Source organism: Schistocerca cancellata, chromosome 10 (genome assembly GCF_023864275.1).
Source record: "Schistocerca cancellata isolate TAMUIC-IGC-003103 chromosome 10, iqSchCanc2.1, whole genome shotgun sequence".
Lineage (NCBI taxonomy): Eukaryota > Metazoa > Arthropoda > Insecta > Orthoptera > Acrididae > Schistocerca > Schistocerca cancellata.
In genome coordinates, this window is record NC_064635.1 from 221,237,824 (window position 1) to 221,244,646 (window position 6,823).

The following is a 6,823-nucleotide window of genomic DNA, read 5'->3' on the forward strand; positions in this document are numbered from 1 at the left end:
ATTGTAGTTGAAATATGGAAATTACCGGCAAATTAACGCAAAGAATAAAGTGAGCAGGCTTATCTGCCTTTGAGGATTTACACGATCAAGACAGCAATCGCTTAACAAGAGTCTATGTCAAAACAATGAACCGCAGGAAAGGCTTGCAGGAACGTCCATTTAGAATTAAATAAGGAAACATAAAGAACCAAAAGAGCGAAAGAGCGCCATTTTCTAAAAAATATTATTCTAATCAAGATGGGTGAGAGAATAGGTTTAAAGTGGTCTGAAGGCAGAATAAAGAGGATTACACAACCTGTGAGAATATGTGCAACAACAGTTAATGAGGATTCAAAAGAACGTGAAAGAGGTACACATGCAACATATCATTTTCCGCACTCAACCGGAAGGACGTAAGCATTACAGACGCTCTCCCTAAGACAGTAAGGGCGCATGTGTGCCAGACACTTACGTAAGACTCAGAGTTGGCGACCCTCCAACAGGAATTCGTCTCAGCAACAAATCTTCCAAGGGGTCTAGAACGATGGAGCACTCCCAGACGAAGTTCGTATTTATTCATCACACCCTCACTTCTCCCCGAAAGTTACCAAAACTCTGATGTATCTCATCGGCAAGAGTTACAGTCTAACTTCACTCAAGGATTGTAGAAAACAGAAATCCGGTATGGTCTAGTGGCTAGGATACCTGGCTCTCACCCAGGAGGCTCGGGTTCGATTCCCGGTACCGGAAAAATTTTATTCTCCTACTTTAATGTTGGATCATACACACAGAAGAAATGTAAGATGCCTTAACGTCAGTTTTTACGCGTCTTATAATTCATGTAACTTTGGTTTCTGTCTCTGTGTAATCGGTAGCCAATTATCTACGTATGCGTTTCCTTGCTGCATCTGAAAAATGTGCAGTCCTAACTATAAGCCAAATTTCAACATTATTATGTCTTTGTGACAATACCATACTGCATACCACTTATTTCCTCTATTCTCTTGTTTTGATTTGTATATTGTGTGCATTTCACATATTGTGTGTCTACCTTTCTTCCTTAAATCTTCAGTATAGGATGATTAAAATAGTGACATAATATTGCTCATAGTCAAAGCAAGAAAATTATCAAATAGTTTAAAACAATGCTTAAAATGTCAGTTGCCTTACACGCATTTATCTATATTTTCAGACCAAATGCCCATTCATAGTTACTGATTTCCTGTCATGTCAACATTAATAACTAACTACAGCAACAGTGTAAATATCGTCGATATGTTATCTCTGATAAGTTAGTTTACTTTTCGTTAGTGTACTATTATTGTTATACTGTATAAGTATATTGTTATGTTACAACAATGGGCTGCCGCCGCGCTAGCCCTCTAGTTTTGCTAAGGAAAACGAAAGACATAACGAGAGGAACATATTGAAAGGAATAACGGAAAATTATATTCCAATTTATATGCAAAATAGCAGTAAATGCCTCCTACTTTGAACTGTATTCTTGTTATTAATTCCAAATAAAATACATATTAGACGGCTTTTCAAGAAAGAACCTACGACATACCTAAGTGAAATGATGAGCCAATGCGGTGGAATAATACTAAGATGGGGATAACTGAAGCAACTAAGGGGGTCTTAGGAAAAAGTAAACTGGAGCTCAGATAGCCTTGGATGACAAAAGAAATATTAAAGGTAATTCAGGAAAGGAGTAAGCCCAGGAAGTAAAACAATGTAGATGACAAAAAAAGAATTAAAAATCACTTTAAAACCAAATGCTAATCAGAAAAAACAGACAAAATGCGTTGCTGAAGAGGTAGAAGAAAATCAGAAAAGGAAAAACAGGATGTTATTCATACGAAAATCAGAGGCCCTAAGTACAAAGCTAGAACGAAATCCTTAGTAATTAAAAATAAAGAGGGAATGTTACTGAAAGACAATGATGAGGCATGTACATGTTGAAAAGAATACACAGCAGTACTATACGATCACAATAATTTTAAGAATTCTAAAACTGTGACTGAAGACATCAATAAGTCTGAAACAGAAATGCAGGGTCTTCCAAACATGAGACACGAATTTGAACATATTCAGGGTCTCAAAGAAGGAAAAGCAACCGGTGTTGATGACATTCCTGCAGAATTTACATAATAACATTGAAAGACGAATTGTTTAATCATATTGGAGTTTTGAGCTCAGTTCATGAGTCGACCAATTATTGTTTTGTTTTATCATTCAAACATGTTTCACCACAATTGTGGCATTTTCAATGTTTTTTATTAAATTATTTTGGTGAAATACATACATACAAGTTATTTTTAGGTTAAGGAATATGACACATCAGTTTTTTTTTGTCATTTAATTGTATGTGCACTTCAGCTTCTATTTTACACTGTGTGCGTTCTGTGGCTGTCAAGCAGAATCAGGCAAAAGTGTAATATAGTACACCATATCATCTGCAAACATGAGGGATGTTAGAAAATAGTCTTCACTGAATTTCTTGTTTATTATCATGTCTTTAAAACGTGTGTTCTGATAAAATTTGTGGCATATGGCCGCTTTTGGCCCTGACATAGCAGTATTTTGCTAGTCCTTAGCTGAGACAAGTTTGTTTTTGAAACGTGTTTATATGTAGCTGAGTTGAACCTGTGGACATTGATAAAAGTTTTGTGAAGCTTGGGTATGGTGAACAATTTCGTGTAGTTTGTTATTCGTGGATTAGTTTCGTAATTTAACAGGCTGTACTCACGTTTTGTCCTGCTCTTTGGTAAATACTGCGTCCTGTTATGGACTGCATAAATTTACGTCTCTGATGCGCTTCCGACGGTCGTACGTTCGCTGTTTTGTTTTGACGAACTTTGAATCTGTTCCATTTGTTTCTGTTCTCTCTCCCTCTCTCTTTGTGTGTGTGTGTTATATTGTGTTCTCCGATAATTCGTCTAGAGTGTTGAATACGTTTTTGTTACACAGTAATGTTTGGTCATTGTTTGGTCATTGATAATCTTTACCCCTGAGTGATAGCTTTCGAGACGTGGTAATTTTCTTATATTGTTAAAAGTCTGTCATAGTTGTCTTTCAATTATTTTGATTGTTTCTTCAGGTGTTACGTGTATGTACACTGATGTGACGACGAATAAGAGTAGTGTAGTTGTGTTGCGTACATTCATATCTCGCAATGTTAGCCAATAAACGGATCGTAATAACACTTGGCGTATTTTTGTGCAAGCATACACTTTTTTAAATCGAAAAATGTCCACTGACATTAACAAGATAAAAGCAGGGTAAATTAGAAAGTCAATGGTGTTTGTTGCAGTATTCTAGTGGGATTCGTTTACGAGGTGTCGAATTCTAGAAGCCTCCAAACCGACACTTGCTTGTGCCATTCAACCTGCGTTCTTGCTACGTACGACGTTGTTATGTTTGCTTACAGTGTGCTTGTGTGTTCCTTGAGTGCACTGCGATACGCTAGTCAGTTAGTGTGCAACAGTCCAAGCAGTAGGTCGTGAGCGGGCGAAGGGGTTTACCAATGCAGAAAAAGCCGACACGCTCATCGTGCATGAAGAGAGTAGGAAGAATGCGGTTCGTTCTTTTACGGTGTATGCTGCATCTCGGCAATTATTTCTCAACTTTTGCTATCAGTTGCGTGAAAGTAGCAGTGTAAAATTTAAACAACGCAACAGAAGGTAACAAATGACGACAGAGGAGGGGAAGGAAATTTAATGTTCGTGCTGCTGTTAAAGTTAACCCGCACGTTAGTTACCGCGCAATCGCACGAGGAAATCTCGTGAATCAGGCAACTGCCCTATACATTTTCCATCGACGTAGCTTCCATCCCTATCACAACTCTCTCCATCAAGAGCTGCATGGAAACTATTATGAGAATCGTGTTATCTTCTGTGCATGGGCATTAAGAGAGGATACTCCAGGTGCATCGTGTGTCTTGTTTCCTGATGAGGCCACATTTACCAGCCGTGGCCAGCTAAACCCACGAAACATGCGCCGCTGGTCTGTTGACAATTCGCGTTGGCTTCAGCAGGTGCACTGTCAGCGTGCACGAAGTGTAAACGTGCGGTGTGGGATAGTGGAACATCAGTTCATAGTCGCGTGTTTCATAGATGGAACACTGAAAGCGCACACGTATTGCAGTCTTCTAACACACCACCTTCCATTGACGCTAGAAGACGTTCCTTTGTACACTAGGAGGACCTGTGTACCAACATGATGCTTGTACAGCACACAGTGCACAAATTAGTACACCATGTCTTCACGAATTGTTTCCATATCCTCGGATTGGACGCAGCGGACCTGTACCTCGGTCAGACCGTTCCCCGGATTTGACGCCTACAGACTTTTTCGTGTGGCGAAAGCTGAAAGACGCTGTCTACAAGGATATACCAACTACACCCGATGATATGCATAGCTTTTCTACAAGTGTTGGTTTGGAAACTTTTCAAAATACGATATCTCGTAAACGACTCGCTCTATAATACTGCAATAAGCACTACTGACATTCTAATTTACACTACTTTTAGTTTGTTGATGCCGATACACATTTTTCCACATGAAAACTCGATATTTGCACAAAAATACAAGTTCTAAGTATTATTACAATCGGTTTATTGGCTAACAATATGAGCTTCTAACAACCAATCCATTCCGTGAAAACTGCACGTCAATAGCACTTTCCATTTCCGGAGTATTTGCGGGGAAAGTTTCAGATGATTCACCTATATATGCAGGGTGGTCCACTGATAGTGACCTGGCCAAATATCTCACGAAATAAGCATCAAACGGAAAAACTACAAAGAACGATATTCGTCTAGCTTGAACGGGGAAAACAGATGGCTCTACGGTTGGCCCGCCAGATGGCGCTGCCATAGGTCAAACGGATACCAACTGCGTTTTTTAAAATAGGAACCCCCATTTTTTATTACATATTCGTGTAGTACGTAAAGAAATATGAATGTTTTAGTTGGACCACTTTTTTCGCTTTGCCATAGATGGCGCTGTAATAGTCACACACGTGTAAGTACGTGGTATCACGTAACATTCCGCCAGTGCAGACGGTATTTGCTTCGTGATACATTACCCGTGTTAAAATGGACCGTTTACCAATTCCAGGAAAGGTCGACATCGTGTTGATGTATGGCTATTGTGATCAAAATGCCCAACGAGCGTGTGCTACGTATGCTGCTCGGTATCCTGGACGACATCATCCAAGTGTCCGGACCGTTCGCCGGATAGTTACGTTATTTAAGGAAACACGAAGTGTTCAGCCACATGTGAAACGTCAGCCACGACCTGCAACAATTGATGATGCCCGAGTAGGTGTTTTAGCTGCTGTCGCGGCTAATCCGCACATCAGTAGCAGACAAATTGCGCGAGAATCGGGAATCTCAAACACGTCTGTCTTGAGAATGCTACATCAACATCGCTTGTACCCGTACCATATTTCTATGCACCAGGAATTGCATGGCGACGACTTTGAACGTCGTGTACAGTTCTCCCACTAGCACAAGAGAAATAACGATGACAGATTTTTTGCACGCATTCTATTTAGCGACGAAGCGCCATTGACCAGCAGCGGTAACGTAAACCGGCATAATATGCACTACTGGGCAACGAAAAATCCACGATGGCTGCGACAAGTGGAAAATCAGCGACCTTGGCGGGTTAATTTATGGTGTGGCATTATGGGAGGAAGGATAATAAGCCCCCATTTAATCGATGGCAATCTAAATGGTGCAATGTATGATGACTTCCTACGTAATGTTCTACCGATCTTAGTACAAGATGTTTCACTGCATGACTAATTGGCGATGTACTTCCAACATGATGGATATCCGGCACATAGCTCGCGTGCGGTTGAAGCGCTATTGAATAGCATATTTCATGATAGGTGGATTGGTCGTCGAAGCACCTCAACAGGTATGGGAAGGGGATGTTGGTAAAGTTTATAGGTGACAGCATAGGTGGGGTTGGTGGGATCACTCATGGGAAAATTCCTACTGTAGTGGGTGTTAGAGCTGCACCTTTTTTAGATTGAAGTCAGCTGATATGTATTCCTGCTTAAGGGAAGTCTCTCTAACAAAGGAACCAATTTCGACAAAGCTTAGGTATCCGAGTAATGAGGGAATTAGTATATTTCATCAAAATATATTAGAGATAAAGTTAGTGAACTGCTTATAGATGTTGACTCTGAAATTATTGGTATATCTGAACACTTCTTAAATAAGAAGATGATTCAGAGGCTTCCTTTACCAGGATACAGGTTGGCTGGCAGCTTTTCGAGGAGCTCTTTGCGGTGTGGGGGAGTAGCCATGTATGTGAAAAACGGCATACCATTTGAGTCAATTGATGTTTCAAAGAACTGCACTGAAAAAGTGTTTGAATGTTGTGCAGGTGTGGTTAAATTTAACGGAGCTAAACTTCTAACTGTTGTTATTTATAGATCCCCAGACTCCGATTTCACAACATTTTTGCTAAAGCTAGAGGAGGTTCTTGGTTCACTTTATGGGAAATACAAAAAGTTAGTTATATGTGGTGACTTCAATATTAATTGTATAAGTGATTGCGCAAGGAAGAGGATGCTGGTAGACCTCCTTAATTCATATAATCTTATGCAAACCGTATTCTTTCCAACGAGAGTGCAAGGGAACAGTAGAACAACCATAGACAACATTTTTGTTCATTCCTCATTACTACAAGGGCATTCTGTTAGCAAAAAGGTGAATGGCCTTTCAGATCATGATGCACAAATTTTAACTCTAAAAGATTTTTGTGCTGCAACACGTGTTAAATGTAGTCATCAGCTGTTTAGGAAAGCTGATCCAGTTGCTGTAGA

At 39.9% G+C, this 6,823-nt stretch overlaps 1 non-coding gene across 1 annotated transcript; it reads left to right on the forward strand.

The window, feature by feature from the left end:
- Nucleotides 1-657: 657 nt before the first annotated feature.
- Trnae-cuc (transfer RNA glutamic acid (anticodon CUC)) lies at nucleotides 658-729 on the forward strand. Its single transcript has one exon. It is a non-coding gene; the product is annotated as a tRNA-Glu (tRNA).
- Nucleotides 730-6,823: the final 6,094 nt, after the last annotated feature.